Source organism: Haemorhous mexicanus, chromosome 1, assembly GCF_027477595.1.
Source record: "Haemorhous mexicanus isolate bHaeMex1 chromosome 1, bHaeMex1.pri, whole genome shotgun sequence".
Taxonomy (NCBI): domain Eukaryota; kingdom Metazoa; phylum Chordata; class Aves; order Passeriformes; family Fringillidae; genus Haemorhous; species Haemorhous mexicanus.
In genome coordinates, this window is record NC_082341.1 from 143639966 (window position 1) to 143658586 (window position 18621).

General features: G+C 39.8%; 1 protein-coding gene and 1 long non-coding RNA gene across 2 annotated transcripts in view; both read right to left on the minus strand.

Moving 5' to 3' along the window:
- EIF3H (eukaryotic translation initiation factor 3 subunit H) overlaps positions 1–18621 on the minus strand; it is an 87350-nt gene that overhangs the window by 46741 nt on the left and 21988 nt on the right. The window lies entirely within an intron of this gene.
- LOC132337244 (uncharacterized) lies at positions 2093–8548 on the minus strand. Its single transcript, XR_009489115.1, has 3 exons — positions 7369–8548; positions 3938–6377; positions 2093–3809 (listed from the first exon to the last, which is right to left on the minus strand). It is a non-coding gene; the product is annotated as an uncharacterized LOC132337244 (long non-coding RNA).

Sequence of the window (18621 nt, forward strand, 5' to 3'; positions counted from 1 at the left end):
AGCTTTACAACCATTAAAAGTCTCTACTACACACGTTGGCTCGATTCCCTGCAGCAGACATCTTAGACACAGTGCACTTTTGTGGTTCAGCTACCTTCACTTTCCTACATAAAACAGGGCATTTGGTTCAAGACATCTGCAGCTTCAGGTAGACTGCCCAAACACCCAGCCTTCAAGCTGGATACAGACTGTGTTTTTGGCTGCAGTACTACAAGATCCATGAAACTTCTGTCAGCTGCATGTAACGTATGTTGCTAGATACCATCTAATGAGCATAAAAGCTGTAAAGTAGAAGCAGCAAAAGGACCACTGGCCACCCTTGCAAATTTAACTTTTAATTGCATATTTTTCAAGTCATGCATTGGTTCTATTACCAGTTAGAATGCTTACACTTCATTCATCATAATGTTATTTAAATAATATATTAGATGGAAGGCTTCCTTCTAAATTAATAACACAGTTTTAATTTTGGAACAGGCAGTAACATAAACACTGGAAAATTTACACTCAGGATCACTGGTGATACAGATCCAGCAGAGGTAGCAAAAAGGACAGTGCAGCAAAGAGATAGTGCTTTTATCAGCCTGGTCTGCAGGTCAGAAGATCAAGTAGAAAAAAGGTTTTCAAGCAGGAAGTGCAAGGGAAAAAGAGCAGCAGTGCAAGCAAGGGCAGTTCTGTTCTATGTTAACAGGACAAGCTGGGGGAAGGAAAGAAAAAGATCAAGGCAAGGGACAAGAGAACTATAAATCAGATGTAACCCTAATGCCACAATCTGGACAGGGAATGGGAGAGACTTTAAAAAAGAGAGACTTCCTAAAAAAGAGGTGACAATAAAAATTGATTTATCATAGAGTGATATTCCATATAAAAAGATGGAATAAGACACCAAACACTTTAGAAAGCTAAAGAAAATACAGCATTTGCAAGGTTCCAGATAGGACAGAAGAGAAGTTTCGGAATCTACACGTGTGGATGACATGATGACAACAAAGCCATTTCAAAGACAGCCCAGGACACTATGAAGGAAATGCAAACCAAACCATAATGATGATCAAAGTTACACAGCACTGGCTAAATACACTTTGGTCCTGCATTCACTATAGCTTCAAGTTATGATTTACTAGTATAAACAAAGTAATTTTTTTTTCCCTTCCACAGCTCAGAAATGCTTTGCAGTTCCCCAAGCATGAAACCTACGTCCCTTTCCATTATTTTCTTCCAAGTCTCTTTGAGTAATTTTCCCTTTTCACAGAGCCAACAACAATAGTATTTTATAGATGTTCAGTGCACTAGACACCTCTCTTCTACACAGAGAAAAAAGAAGTACACATATACCTTTACACTAGTTCTCATAGGAGAAAAGCATTTTGGGTAGAAAAATATCAACAGGACTTCTAAACCGTTAATACTTTTTAAATTAAAAGACTACTGATGTGTTTAAAAACATCTGATCAAGTACATTCTTCACATCATGCTATATTAATCCTGTACCTACATAAAAAAGCGTGGGGGGCATTACCAAAGAAATTTTATGAAACTTCTATTCATCCATGTCTACAATTCTTTTATCACTTTTAGCCTCAACTTGATAAAATGAGAATGGTGACCTTGTGTTAATCAAGATATTACACTGATCTCTGATGATCTGGAAGGTGTATTACTTTACCACTTCACAGAATATGCTGAGTAGGAAGGGACCCACAAGGACCATCCAGTCCAACTCCTGGCCCTGCACAGCACATCATCAACAGCCCCACCATGTGCCTCAGAGTACTGCCCAAACACTTCACAAACTCTGGCAGTGCTGTCACCACTTCCCTGGGGAGCCTGTTCCGGTGCCCCAAAACCCTCTGGGTGAACAACTTTTTTCCTGATATCCAACCTAAGCCACCCCTGACAGAACTTCAGGCTGTTCTCTCGGGTCCTGTCACTGATCACCACAGAGAAGAGATCAGTGTCTGGCCCTCCTGCTCCCCTCATGAGGAACTTGTGAACTGAAGAGGTCTCTCTTCAGTCTCCTCCAGGCCAAGTGACCTCATCCACTCCTCATACAGCTTCCCCTCAAGGCCCTTCAACACTTTCTTTGCCCTCCTTTGGATGCTCTCTAATAGTAAATATCTTTTTCATATTGTGGTACCCAGAACTGCACACAGGACTTGAGGTGAGGCTGCCCCAGTGCAGAGCAGAGCAGGACAATCCCCTCCCTTGCCCAGCTGCTGATGCTGCCCCTGATGTCCCCCAGGACAGGGTTGGCCCTCCTGGCTGCCAAGGCACTGCTGGCTCATGTTCATCTTTCCATCAACCAGCAACCACAGGTCCCTTTCCAGGGCATTGCTCTCCAGCCTCTCATTCCCCAGTCTTTCCATACACCCATGGATGCCCCATGCCAGGCACAGAATCTGACCCTTTCCTTTACTGAACCTTACATTGTTTGGGATTGCCCAGTCCTCTGATTTGTCAAGGTCTCTCTGCAGGACCTCCCTGCCTCTGAGGGAGTCAACAGCTCCTCCCAGTTTTCTATCCTCTGTGAACTTGCCCAGTGTCCCTTGCAGTCCCGTGTCCAAGTCGTTCATGAAGATGCTGAAGAGCACAGAGCCCAAGATGAAGCCCTGCAGAACCCCAGGAGTGACAGGTTGTCAGTCTGATGTCACCTCATTCACTATAACCTTTTGTGCCTGACCCATCAGCCAGTTGCTCACCCATCCCATGATGTCTTTATCCAGCTGTGGGCTGGACATTTTGTCCAGAAGGATCCTGTGAGAGACAGGAATGCTGAAGCTTTACTGGAATCCATAAAGATTACAACAACTGGCTTCCCTTAATCAAGCAGGTGAGTTGCCTGACATGAAAGGAAATCAGGTTTGATACCAGGACTTTCCTCCCATGAAGCCATGCTGGATGTGACCTACGAGCGCATTGTCTTTCCGGTGTTTTCTTTATCTCTCATAATAATATTTTCCTTAATTTTGCCAGGCACTGAAGTAAGACTGACAGCTCTGTAGTTTCTGGACTCCTCCTTCTTGCCCTTCTTGAAAACTAGGATAATGTTTGCCAGCTTCCAGTTAGCCAGGACCCCTCTGGATTCCCAAGACAGCTCAAAAATCAAGAGAGGTTCTGCAATGACATCAGCCAGTTCCTTGGGGACCCTTGTATGAATCTCACCAGGCATCACAGAATTGTAAGGATACAGCTGGAGCAGAAAATCCTGCAGTTTCAGGGTCAACTAGGAGTTAACCATTCTCTCAGTCATGGTCCTCCAGCTCCGGGCATCCCTTGGAGCCTCCTCTGTGTTGAGGAGGCAAAGAATGCATTAAACACTTCTGCCTTATGTCTGCCCCTGTTTGTGAGGTGACCATCCTTATCCTGTAACAGGACAATTTTATTTCTACACTGCCTTTTGCCACTAACAGATTTGAAAAGACTCTTTTTATTGTACCCCACAGTTCTGCCCATATTCAACTCCAACTGAATTCTGGCCACACAAATTCTCTCCTTACAGAGGCAATCAGTATCTCTGTATTCCTTTCATGTGCTTCCAGTGGGCATGTACCTTCCTTTTTTACCTTATTTTCAAGAGAAGATCCCTGCTCAGCCAAACTGGCCTTCTGCCTCCCCTACCTGACTCCCAATATTTGAGAATTGCCTGCTCCTGTGCCCTTAGGAGGTGATGTTTAAAATGTGACCAGCTGTGATGGACCCGAGCATCTGCAAAAACATTTTCCCAGGGGACTTTACTCACTAATTCTCTGAGCAGCCTGAAGTCTGCTCTCCTCATGTCCAGAGCTGGGGTCTTGCTGGCACTTTTCTTCCTGTCAACAGAGATTTTAAACTTTATCACTTTGTTGTCAGTGTGGCCAAGACAGCCACCAATCTCGACTTTGCTCATGAAATCCACTCTCTTAACAAGCCGCATATCAAGGAGGGAACCTCTCCTCACCAGCTCCCTTAGAACCTCTTCCAGCTCCTTTAGGACCTCTTCCAAGCTGTCATCAAGGATTTTTAGAAATCTTCTGGTGCAGGTTGTACCAGCTGTGTGATGCTCCCAGTTGATCTCTGGCAAGTTAAAGCCCTCCATAAGGACAAGGGCAGTTGACTTGGAAGTGTCCCTTAGTTCCTCAAAGAATAAATCCATCAGCATCATTGTCCTGGCTGGGAGGTCTACAGAACACTCCTACAATGACATCTGCATTATTTGTTTGCCCCTTGATTCTCCCACAGAGACTCTCAATTGTGCCACTGCCAGCTCTGAGTTCTATTACGTACAATGACAACCCTCAGCCTCTTCTGCCCTGCCTGTCTCTCCTGAAGAGCCTGTAACCATCCAACAGGGCACTCCAGACACAGGAATCATCCCACCAAGGTTTCACTTATACCAGTAATATCAAGTCTCTGGGACTGGGACAAAGCCTGAAGCTCCTCTTGTTTGTTCCTCATGTTGCATATATTAGTGCAGAAACATTCTGAGTGTTGTAGATTGTAACCAATACCTGGTAAAGCAGATTGGGGGATTCACTAGTACTCCCTTCCTCAAGTTTTGGCACACGCTCCCATCACTCATCACTGGTGAGCCTTGTTTGTTCCTTTCTCCCTTCCGAGCTAGTTTAAAGCTCTAACAATGAGCCCCATTAGCTCCTGTCCTAGAGCTCTTTTTCCCCTTTGAGACAGATGCATCCTGTCAGGCTTTAGACTGGGTGTTGAGTATACTATCTGGCAGTCAAAAATCCCAACATTTTTCCACTGACACCAACCTTAGAGGCAGATGGATCTCCCTATTCCTAACAGTATTATTCCTTGTTACCAGAAGGATCAAGGAAATCACTACCCACACTCCTGATCCTTCTACCAATCGCCCCAGGGCCCTGAAGTCTCTTTTGATTGCGCTCAGACTTCTGTTATTTCATCACCACCAGCTTGAACATTCAAAGTGGATAGTAATCAGAGAGCTTAATCGATTGGAGAGTTTTTCAGTAATGTCCCTTACTGGGAGACAGCAGACTTCCCTGTGAGTGGGGTCCACTCTACATACTGGGCCCTCTGTACCCCTTAGAAGGGAGTCTCCTATTGCAACTGCCCCACTTCTTTTGTTAAGAGAGGAGGCTGTGACAGAGGATGGAGGTGGTGTTACTTCAGGAGGCCCCACTATCCCAGAAAGACCTTCACTCACCTCATCAGCTGTCTGGCCTTCTAGTTCCAGAGCCTCACACCTTTGCAGAAGGTGTCAGTCCTACTTGTCAAATTCCAAGGAGGAACCTTCCTCCTGCTATGTACAGTGACCTGCTTCCAGCCTTCATCATGAACAGGCCCTTGACTAACAGTCCTTTGACTAATTACCCTGCAGGGCTCTGAATCCATCTGCTTTTCCTCTACAATGGAGATTTAAGACTCCCAAGAGTCTGAGACCATAGTGTCTCTGAAAAAAAAGGTCAATCTCTTGCTCCTTTGCTGAAGTACTAAGTAACCTATTCACTTCCTCCTGTAGTTCCTTCACCTGGTGACACAGCTCTTAAACCACAGCACGCCTTCTGCAAAAGAACTGTTGGCTCCAGCCTTGGGGAGGGGTATCAGGCACTTCCGGCAACCTGTAACCTGGAGAGCTGCAGTAACACTAACTATAACTGTTAGCTGTAATCTTCAAAAACACAGATAGGCCTTTAGCTGAGCCAAAGATCTCCAATATGTTACAAAGAAATAAAACCAAAAAGTCTACTTGAGCTGAAGGCCCAGAACATTAGCAACACCTTTCCTAAAAAAGGCCTATCCAAAAATGTGCTGTTAGAAATGACAATGACTATTTTTTAATAAACAAATAATTTTATCAATGTATTTCCATATTTAAAACACACATATTTGGCTGAAAGACTTACAAGTATAGTGGAAGTAACTTAATGACTTAATGGGGATTGGGAGTGTACATTAATATTATGCTTTGACACTTGAATATAAAAATTGACCACTAACATTTGCTTCTTTCCACCAACACCTTTTTAACCTTAAGAAGAGCACCACATTTGAGACTTGATCCAGACAAAAATAAACCCATTGATGAGAGAGAAGTGAAAGCCCCTTAAACACACAGTCTAGATCCAGATAGCCCCAGGGTAGACCATCTGTCCCCATTTATACAGCACTTCCCAGTTCACACCTGTACAAGCAAGGGCTTGGCTACAGATCTGGCTGGAAGTGCAGCTGGGTGAAGCGCGAGCAGGACCTCAGCCTGGAGCGCGCGGCGGCACCGGGGACGCACCAGCTGGGCACCAGGAGGAGTGACGGGACCTCAGTCCACCAAGGCAGTCCAGCATCTTCTGTAGACACATGTTCAGAGGTTCTCTTAAGCTTTGAAAGTGAGTAAAAGCATAGTGACACAAGGATGAGAACTTCTGAAACAAGGAAAAGTGAAATAAGCAGGAATGTTACAGAGTGCATGCACATGAACTGAAAATACAGACCTGCTGCTGTTTCAACTAAGATTGTAGCACTTCCTTGAACGCAAAAATGTCAGTGGTAAAAGTCATTAAAAAATTTAGCTTAATTATTAAACATTATTTGTTCTGAAAGATAAAATGTGGACTAATGAAAGAGTTACTTGCACATATTTAATTAATATTAACACTACAATTGCTAAAAGCCCAAGAAAAAAACAGATTTTCCAATAAAAAATACATATGGAAGCTTCAACTTTTGTATGCAATTTGAAAACAGAAAAAAGAAAAACCTCCAAAATAAGACATTTAAAATTAGGGAGGATTTGCCCTATTTCCTCCAAATTTGCCCTATTTGATACTAAAATTACCTGTTCTTATTTTATAAAGTAGCAGATCTTTAAAGACATTTGGGCATTACTCTATGTTTACCATCTTCACATCAACTACTTTCCTTTATGCTAAAAAGGAAAAACCTGCAACATACACAACTGAGTAAAATGACAAATAATTAAAAATAAAATATTTTTATACTATTCTGACATACTTAAATTACATCATTTGAGATGTTTTCATGCAAATGTTGGGTTTCCATTTCATAACTGCACATATTTCCAATTAAATCAAACCACCTTCACATCAGCCCCTGCACAAATGAAGACTTCCACATACAGGAGGGTGTATGGAAAATATTACTTAACTAGTTGATCAAATTACAGTAGCTGAAATGCATCAGTTTCAGTAATTTAAAAGTCTCTTTCAAATTCAGGATAAATAGGATATCAAAATCATAGGGACAGAGCTAAAAGTCATCCGATAGCCGTTTCCTCCCATTACACACTGCTTGCAGCAAACATCTGGCTAACGTATCCTTCACGACCTCCCCAGACTTCCACTCTACCTGCCCTACTGTACCACTACTCTTATGGGGTTTCTCCTCATGACTCACCCTTAATACAAGTTGAACCCGCTGCTTCTTCTTGCAACCACCCGGGACACAGGAAAAAATACTGGGCAACACCATTTTTCTTTAGAGAGATTTCATCAAATGTCCCTTCAGCCTCTCTACACTGAAGAAAACAAAAGCACACAACAGAATCAATCCCAATTAAGAACTACTGTCACCATTACTATATAACACTAGTTGTTACACAGCTGTAATACTAAAAAGGGGGGAAGGCAGGGGAGAGGGAATTTTCAGCAGCAGATAACTCTGCAAGAAAAGCAGTGTCGTTTGAGGCTCAATAATATGCTCAAGTATCCACGACCAAACCAATACCCAGACACCACCAAACAAGCAGCTCTCCTACCTCTGCCAATCAGCAAAGCCTCAAAGAGTTATAACCTACATAACTTGTATATAGTGATGGCTTTATTTCATAGGTGCAGAACTGTATCAAAATTTTATCAATAGAAAGAATAAAAACAGATCTTTCCCCTATTCAAGTTATTAAGATGGATCAGATTTTATTAATTGGCTAGCAAGTATGAGCACGATCAAAGGCTGGACCCAAGTGCTCCTCCTTTCATGTTTAAGTGCCATTTAAATGCAAGAAAAGGGAAATCTTAAGGAGCATGTCTGCATTGTGCAAAGGGCTCTGCTGGGAACGCAAGGCTGGACCAGAAGTGCATTGCAGAGCCGTGCACCAGGCCTACAGCTGTGCCTCTTTGTGACACGAGTTCCTAAGGGACACAGCTGCACCAAACCACCACACACATGGCCTTACTGACGGCTACCCTGATCCCTCCATCCAAGATGACAGCACCCCATTCCATGTAAACTCCTCTGTCTGCTGCCAGCAAGCCTGAGTTATTACCACTCTCTCCACAGCATGATGTGTCCCACATCGACTGAAAGTCATCTACTGCTCTTTCAGATTACAGGTCTTGTTTAAACAGGTGCTTTTGTTCCCAGGTTGACACATTGAACTAGCATCTCTCCCATACCAGTTTCCCATTTGAGTACTGTCTTGATTTTTGCAATTCCTCTTTGTATTGCGTCAGATTAAAATCTAAATCACAGTGATGACAAGGAACACTGATGTTGTAAACAGACACCTCTTTAAATAAAGTTGTGATCAAAGCATGGAGTAGCCCAATAAAACCCAGGTGGCTCTAGCTTATCATATGCCATACTCATTATTTCAAGTGTCCCATTTAATAGATTTCCAGGTGTCAACAAAAGGTTTGTGCCAGTTCTTTCATTTCTGGCTCTGTTTATATATCTGGTGCCTTTTGATAAGAAGGTCTAATATTAAAAAAAAAAAAAAAAAAGTTAAAAAATACCAATTTTAAAATCAGGCATTTCGCCAGAGTTGGCAAAACCACAACTGTGTCTTTGTATTATTCACCATCTACATGGAGCGTAGCTAATTACAGAGGAATACCTAATGACTCATGGTTGCCATAGTTTTCTGTAGGCCAATATGTTTACCCAAAAAAAGTCCAAAAAATTTTAAAATTTAATGTCAACTTTAAGAGATTTAATCTAAAAGTTGCATGTAAAAACATGGTCAAAAATTTTAACTACTTATGGAAGTCATTACCTTTAAAATTACTATAAGCTCTGACATCAAGCAGACAAAGAGAAAAAAAAGCTGATTTGACATTTATTCTTCATTTAACTTTGTGCTTTATGTGTCCGAATACATCAATTAATTTTTCACTTGAAACATCATCACAAGAAAAATGCCTTGGAAGATTTGGTCAAGTATCATAATGGAGCACTGTGAATAGCAGGAACCTTTTACAAATGTCATTTTAAAAAGAAAAATCAAGAGCTCAAATTTCTACATTTGCGGATAGAGGGATGTTTTGTTTTTAATTCTACACCATTGCATCAAAGTAGAATTTTACAAGGCACTTCCTCATCCCTCACCCTGTCATTCATCACTTCAAGTAGTGTATTGCTTCCTCTCCAAGCACATGTTATTTTCTGACCCACTATTTCAATTTCTTTTCATACAAAAGAGACAAAATTTTTGCGTGGAAATAAGGTTTAGAGGTCTAATCTTTCTAAAATGCTATGGTATTTCACCTTCCAAACCCTCACTTGCCTTTCAGTTATAAGTGAAATTTCAGTTTCCAAATTAGCCAGGTAGAGATGCCAACAATATTCCACTGAAAGCCATTAAGAACTGGACACCTAAACTCCTGTGCTGTTTCTAAAATGTTTGAGCAAGTATGTGTTTGTATAATGTTCAGGACACCCAGAGCCAGCTGACGCCTCTGGGCATGAGCACAGTAAAGCATAAATCAGGTCACGCTTCCTAGTTTGAGAGCTACACAGCTTTCAGGGTGGAAGCACTAACCTCATTCCAATTTACATCTAAACATTTCTTACTCCCACTCCTTATTCCATCTCCTCAGCATTCCTCGTATCTTCAGCACTTGGTGCCTATTGGAAACCATCACTGGCTCCAAGTCCAGTAAACTGACCAATCCCAAACCCATCCTCAACTGTCCTTTCCTCTAGTCTTCCATCAGTAACACACCACCAAATTTTACACTGAAATGATCTAAAAAGAAAGCACATGGCAGAATGAAACTATATATTAAAAAATACATATACATATATACATATACATATATATATATTTATATATATATATATGTTTGCAGGCAGACATTTCATTAACATTTTTTGGTTTTGCAATTATTTTTTCTATTTCTAAGAAGAATTGTGATATTTGGTCTAGTTCCTGAACAGTTGGTGTTGCACTCTTGCCTCTCTTACTCTTACACATGATTAGAGGTATGGAACTAGACAGCAACATATCAAGCCTAGAAAACCATCCTCAGTGGAACTGGGAAGAAAAGAAAAAAAAAAAAGAAAAAAAAAAAATCGAATCCTGCCCCTGTATCTTTAGTTACTCCTTGTAGGACTGAGGACAATGTTTCTCAGCTACAAGAACCACAAGGCTCAGGGGATGAAGACCTTCAGAATTTCCTGAGTATACAAAGACCTCCATTTTTACAAGTGCCTGCTGTTCCACGGTGTGAGAAAGTCTTTCAGGCTCAGTGTGTACCAGGAGTGGCACCCAGTGTCCAAACTGCATCCTTACAACAGCGTCTCCAGTTCCCTTCTCAGTCTCTCCTTGCTCCTTTCCCCCCGGCTGCAGTTACAGAAAATCAGCAGTTCTCTGCTTAAACTGTATATACACTCTAAGCAAAGTAGTTTACACACACTTTTTGTCAACCTGTTTAAATCAACTGAGCACAGATGAATGAAATTTTCAACTACTGAATGTGGACAACAACTATTAAGTCTCATAAAATACTTCAATTAAGCCAAAGAGATACAGATTTAAACTCTGAGTGAAATCAACATTTGTGTAGACTATGGTCTTTTAACTGTACTCAACAACTGACTTCACAGTCCCAGGCTGATTTATTCTCGATCATTGGCACTGCTTTAATAGTCCAAACCAGTCCTCCTAAACACGTTTTGTCAGAACAGAAGTAAAAATCACTAAAAGAATTGGGGAAAAAAAACCCAAAACAACAAAGCACCAACTAACAATTTTCACGTTTTGCAGCTATGTGGGATTTTATAGACCATCTACTGTGCTTGGCAAAAACAACTGAGTAAAAATGAGAGTAAAAAATCTAGAAAATAAAATTGTTTTGTTCTTCCCAAAACTGATCAGAGGGATAACACTTAATTTTGAACAAGATTCAACACCAAGAGTAAGTTGTAAAGAAAGCTTCCCCTAAATTGCTGTAAAAGCTACAATATCCAGCTTTTTTTTCTTTCACTATCATAGAGTAGCACAAAACAGATCAAGATAAAACACGTAATTATTATAACAATTATCCTAAAGCATTAAACATCTATTATTCTATCTGTAGGTAAGAGCACAGTATGGAACAATGGAACAATACTAATTGGTAAAAACAAAAAGAAAAAAAATAGGAAAAGAAAAAAAAACTTATTTCCACCTACATGTGAAAGTCAAATTGCGAACACCCCTTCCAGTAGTTTTGCCAACCTTCACCTGGTCAGTTTTCCTGTTTCACTAATATCAAAACCTAACCCCCACCATAACATCTCTCCTCTCAAACGATGAAGCCCAGCACTATTTGCCTCACATGTGCAAGCTTCAAGAACGTAACATGCACCTCTTCAGGAGTCAAATGCCTTACAGCTAAGTGAAATTCTGAGTTGATTAAAACCTAAAAGATTAGATCTCAGCTCTACTGCAAATATCTCTAAAGAAGCTTTTGTTTCTCAACCAAAGACACAAAACTGGCACAATTTAACAGTTTATCAAGAACTTCAAAATCAGGATGTTCAGAGTCTGCAGTTCCTCCCTTACCCCTCCTATTTCTCTGCTGCATAAAAGAACACTACAAAAAAACACTACAAAATCTGCTATACACCCGACACAGATCAGGTTTTTATATATAAATATATGAATACACACACACACAGAGACACTGAACAGCATGTTCAAATCCTTGAATTACTTCCCTGGTAAGACTTATTTTGTTTCGACGAGACTTCTACTTGCAAAAACATGCACACACTGCACAGCAAATACATCTCTTGTTAGGTGCCTAATATGGCCAGGGAAACCATTTTGATTATTCTGTGCCCGCTTATGCATTGTCCTACAAAACAATAAGATAGAACAGCAAGAAACTAGCAATTAAGGGAGTCTAAATGCACATCGGGAATCACTAAAATCCATGCTAGCCAAGTCAGGAACAATATAACTGATGAATAGGCCATATTATATTAGGATTGTTAGCAAGTGTTAGAAAATTATCTTTAGCAGATGTCCCTTATGACCTATATATATATCACACACAGAATATGCCTGTCTTGTTTTCTAAAAAAGTTTTAAGAAATCTTTCCAATTTTATTTTTGACTAGAACTCCACATGTCTGCATGCTGGCTATAAATATATACAGAGGATTTATCACACTAACTTACAAAACCATAAGTATTTTACTGTAAACAACCTATTTTCATATATATTTTTCTACTGCATGAATTTATGCTGTACTGAAGCATGTAATCCAATAAAAGAAATCAAACGGTGTATTCAGCACAGTGAAACAAAAGGCAAGATACATACTACAAGCTACATACTACTACTGCAACTTATCAACCGACACACCACAAACAAAAACAGAGTGAATTTCTTCAGTCAGATGGGTGAGAGCCTGATCTGCAATAAAAACATTTTGGGGATGCAGTCAACAAGGAATTATATAAATTTAAGTTACTGTACACTATTACATGTGCAACTATGCACACCCTGCTCATCTTCACTAGAGCTTTAAAGTAGTTTTTACTTTCTTAAATTTTGCTGATATTAGGATTCTATACACTGGATTACCTTCAAACTACAGAGATAAGCAAGATTCGCTCAGTTTGAGCTTTGTCAGTTTCTCCATGTATTTTTGACTGCATCACTGGATTTCACAATACCTATCAATCATAAACAACTAATTGTGAAATAAAGATACAAACATAAACTTTACTAAGATTTTTCTCTTTCCTATCAAAGACTAGTATTTTTAAAACACCTTTAAAGTTCTGTAATTTTTTATGAAAAAGTTCTTATACCTCTTTAATTCCACTGCTGCAGTGGGTTTCCTGCCAGCAGAATGGATTTGGAGTCTGTTCCTCAACTATTTAATTCCAAATTCAGTCCTGAATCTTGGGCCAGCTTCTTGTCTCTGCCTTTCCATCAAAAAAATAAATTTGAACACTATGAACAAAAGAGGTGCAACTTAGCTTTCATGTGTACTATATCTTGAGTATGGAACATTTTCTTAGAGAATAACGCTACATAATTTTTCCACATTATGCAGTTGATAAGTCCATAAAACATTATTGAACAAGAAATAAGAATGAAAATGATTTTTCATAATTTACTACTACTATTTATTTCAATCAGTTTCTATTACCTCTCACACAGATGTATTGATTTGAACTGCTTTTCAATAGAACTATAGGCATTTCCTTAATTTTAGCTCTCAGAAAAAAAAAAAATACATGATCTGCTCATTTTGCTGTGCTTGCCTTCAGCTCCCTCAGGTTTATTACAGCTTTCTTTGGGAAAGGAAATGGCTAAATACTTGCATTAGCAAAAAAGGGAAGGAGGGGGAATGGAAAGAGGTAATAAGAAGGTGTTGAAAGAACTCTCTCTTCCTCTTGGTCCAGTCCCACTGGGAAAAGAACAGATGAGCATAGAGTCCAAATGTATGGCCAAGGCTGAGGGGAACCACAAGGTCCACAAACAATGAGCCCCTTAAGAAAGGACATGCTACAGACCCAAGCAAGACATGCAAAAAGCACAGAGAGTGAGATCCAGGCAGTCCTACTGAAACAGCCACTCCTGTATCACATTATCCAATATCAAGGAATAATCATCAAGGATGAAGAAACTGAAAGTTTTTAGCAGAACTGACAATGTTGTCTTCACTACCTTGGAATTCCTTCTGGATGAAGCTTTAGTTCCTCCAAACACAGAGGTAGACATAAGAGCAGATATTAAGTATGTGTGTGTATATATATACATACACACACATGCACTTTCATTATTTAATTGGTTATCTAATTCTGTGCTATTTTATGTCTTTAGTCAATGCTGAGCTGATTATATTAGCACCAAAAAAATAAATTCAGAATAGCTCATTTGTAATATTTTACCAGAACTGAAGGCAAAAGCAACTGGGTTTTCATATTGCTGACCATATAAAAATTAATGAGTTTCTGCAAGTCTTACAAAATTATATGAAATATCCATATAACAAACTAAATTATTGTATATCATGATTATAAATAAAGAATACAGCTAAGATAGAACACAAGCTATGAAGTAAAAACTCCTGGCTTCAAGATGAAATCTTCAATATAACGAAATGTTTAAACAGCTGAGTTGGATACAATGTCCCAGCTCATTTTAATGCTGCTGGAAATCAGTTATATACATTTAACCACCTATCTCTTAAAACAGACGCATTTCTAACTTCATTTTCAGACTAAGTAAGTGAATATTCTGAAACACAATTTTAAGTAAAGTACAGCATGGAAGTTTATTACGTATGATAATAATATCCTTGCAATTGCGAATTACGGAGAAAAAAAAAAATCAAGCAACCTACAACAGATCTTAGGCTAGGTTTTTCTGTTTAAAATTGCTCAAGGAAAAATGCCATTAAATATGGTTTCTTTAAAAAAAACAAACTAAGAGCTAGCAGAACATTTTGCATTTTAAATCAAATTACACTAATTTATTTTGCAGCAAAATTTCAATGGAAACTGATTTAAATAAACCTTTATTATGCATGGTACTTTAAAGAGCAAAATGATTTCTCTTTTTTGATATAAAATTAGATGTTGAACAAGAGGATTAACCTACCACTTTAAAGTATTGCCCCTACAGTAAAAATCAACTTGAAAATCCAGAAATGCAGTAAACAAAGCATTTCAGACAGTTTGTGCAATACTGTCAGAAGAGGAATAGTTGATATGCAATTTTTATGTCTGCACAGTCCAGTAGTGTAAATTCCTTTAGATAAGCCAAGGAATTCCATCAAAATTGCTGCCCCCTCTTTCTTAGTTACGCGTGGCAGAATTGGGAAGCAAAGAAGCAAACCCGCAGAAGAAGCAAGCTCTGTCCTGCTTTTAGGATACACACACAAGGAAGTCGGAATCAAATTCTCCCCATTTACACTGAGCCTTAGAGCACATTTAGGCTGATTTAAGAACCGAAAAAACACTGAGTCAGGATAGTCAAGGTACTCTCTAACATATTTTCTGACTTTGTTTGTGTAAAAGATTCCATGTACCGAATCAGACGAAGGTACCGTGCAGCCGGCGCTGCCGCACGCCCCAGGACAGCCAGGCGGGAGGGCGGCGCGGGCTGGGCCGTGCGCTGGCCACGGGCGCCCTCTGACGGCGGCGCTCCGCGGTCATGGGGGGGGGGGGGGGGACACACACGAGGGGCCCGGCAGGGACACCCGGGGGGGACACCCAGACAATTCACTTGCCTCGGGCACGACAAGGAAAATCACTGTTTCTTAGCACTTGTGATTACAAAACCATCCTCTGGCATACACTGCCGCCTCTGATAGAAACAAGTACATGCATCCACACACACAAGGCACACTTCAGCCCGTGCCCGGTAACGTAGCCTTTTAGTGGGATTTCTGCTTTCTTACTCATTGAGGACAAAAACCTCCAGTCATTACAGGTAAGTCTGCACAGTATGAAAACATAGGCAAAATATTTAACAGGCTGCATGCCTGCTACTCCACTGAACCATCACAATTACACAAACCGTGTCAATATTAGCTTCCTTTCAGGAAAAAAATCAAGGGCCGGCACTAGGGACAGGTAAAGTACAAAATAATTCAGGTGTGATTAGCAGTTTTATCAAAGAACCTTGAATATATGATACATCTTATTAGATGACAATTAATTTTGCCCATCATTATATCGCAATATCATTTCTGGCAAACCATTAAAAAAAAAATCAAAGATCAGATGACATCATTTTGAGTGCTTAACAACTGACCATCCATCATTTGTCATAATCATCTGAATTCCTTATATAAATTAAACCCTATTGAGCCTATGGACTATTTCACATATTTATTATACCCACATGATAAAGAAAGACACAAAAACACACAAACAAAAAAGCTTAAAATTCTATATCCTTTTTTACATAGAGAACAGAGTGTAACTTCATGAATGCATGGACAAACCTGACAGGCTCTCACCAGCACTCAGTAATTGAAAAGTCAACATTTACACAGTATGGCTTTCTTCCTAAATTACAACAGGCCTTACAAAAAACACAGATGAGGAATTTGCATAAACGGACTACAACTGGAACCAGAACCAAGGCTAAGAAGCTTTTGGGTTATCTGTTCCTGTCCTTAATGAAATAAAACTCAAATGTCATGTAACCTGATTTCTTCACTTCATAAACATTCCATTTTCTTAAAGTAAACAACAAAAGACATGCACTACAACTGTTTTATCTAAAGCGAATAAATCTGTACAAACAAAAAAAAAAAGAAGAAAAAACCAGCTAAAATTGTATCTGCCTATTCAGAACATAGTTACAGTCACTGCATGTTCAAGGTCTGTCACACAATACAAGAGAAATACAGTATGATAAATACAATGATAAAACCTTTCATTTAAAATGGGAATAAAACAAGAAAAACTGAGAAAACCTAGCTTGGACAGAAGCCATCTGCTTTCTGCAAAGGAAGCAGATGAACCAACACTGCTGGGGGGGGGGGGCAGTGATTTAATGACACCAGGACTTCTACAGCAATACCAGCAAAAGAAATCAACCCTCAGAGTCCATTTGGACCCTACTGCAACAAGGTTTATGAAAGGTCCAGAAAATATGTCATAAGGGAACAGCTGATGGAGCTCTGTTTGTTCAGTCTTCAGTAGAGCAGGCTCAGGAGGGACCTCATTGCTCTCTACAACCATTTGAAAGGAGGGTGTACAGAGGTGGAGGCCAGTCTATTCGGCTGTGCCTGCAGAGAGGACCAGAGGAATTGGCCTTAAACTGAGACAGGGGAGATGCAGATTAGGTATTAGGATTTCTTCTTCCAGTGTTGGGGTCAACAGGCATTGAAATAGGTTACCCAGGGAGGTGACAGATTCACCAGCCCTGGAAGTATTTAAGGGGTATCTGGATCTGGTCCTGGGTGATGTGGTTCAGGAGTTACAGTGATAATACTGGGCAATAGTTGGACTTGATAATCTTGTTTTCTTTCAACCTTGATGATTCTGTGATTCAACCTGAAGCCCTCTGCTTCTGCAAGGACCACATGTCACAGGTGAGCCAATGGGCAGCACTGCAGGTGAGGCTCAGCAGCTCAAACTGCTGCTGCCCCTGGCCAAATAAAACCCTGAATAAGCACTATTTATGAGCTATGACACCTTTGTCCACACGCAACTGCACCCATTTGAGGATAAAAAAAAATGGTGGGTTTGTGGAAATGTTGCACTATGTTATTTCTAGTTGTTACTGAATGATTACACAACTAAATACAACCTAAAGCACAGAAAACCTCAGGTAACTGAATGTTTAATCATATAGCTAACTTCTAACCTGAAAATAGAAATTAATCTTCCTGAGTAACAAAGTAAAAATCATGTTGGGGGACAGGGGGAGAAGGCATCAGTTTCCTTCTGGAGCATTTCAGAGGGAATCTAATAAAAGAAGAAAAAGTTACAACCATATAGAACTTATTTTGATGTATAATTCTATAACTGTCTCGAAGTTCAAATTGGTGAATTTACCACAGGACCTAGTTTAGCATCTCAGCTTTGTAACTAAGTTACTAAAATACATGACTGAAATAAATCTGTTTCAAAATAATGTCTCACAACATCTATAATGAGTGACAAGAGGCATGCTTCATTTTTTCATTATTTCCAAGAAGGGAATATAAATTTCCTTTAAATTGGGAGAAAAGCTACTCAGTGAAAACGACTGAAGATAAAGTCAATAAAGTGCATGTGAATTTAACATGTTGCTTAGAAACACACAGACATGAAAAGTACATTTATTTATCAGGAAGAACTCAGAGAAAATAAGGTTTTTAGTAAACCTTAACAGAAAGCAAAACAATGCTCAGACAAAGGCTTGGAAGTGCCCTAAAGTGAAAGCACTTCTCAGAAAACTACCCTCAGTAAGACAAGCTGGAATACTACAACTTTTCACAGAAGTACCTAAGCCAAAAATCCTTACAGCAGAAATCTGATTTTCCCTAAACAAGAGTTGAATCTGTGGGGTGGAGGATGTGGGGAAGGGGAGACGGGGGCATAGGAATAGGGGCTGTATGTGTAAATCACTGGAAGTATCTTTATGAAATTTAAGATCAGTGCTTTGAAAAATAAAGTCAATGCCTATGAGGATTTTAGAGCACCAGCAATAAGGAAACACAATTATGTGAAAAGTAAATGCCTAACCAAAAGCCCAAAGTGCAGCTCGAAAATCCTGAACATTCACACTGAAGCATCTTTTGCTGAGGACTCAACAACAATTCTGCAATTTTCCTCTATTAGCTCACACATCATCAACTAAACTTCACCTACAGATTTCTAACAGAGAGTTGGGTTGAACCCTCTCACCCCCACTAAAAATCTCATGCTGCAGCAGGCCAGCCTAAGTGTTTAAGACTTCCCTGACAAGAAATTTTACCAAA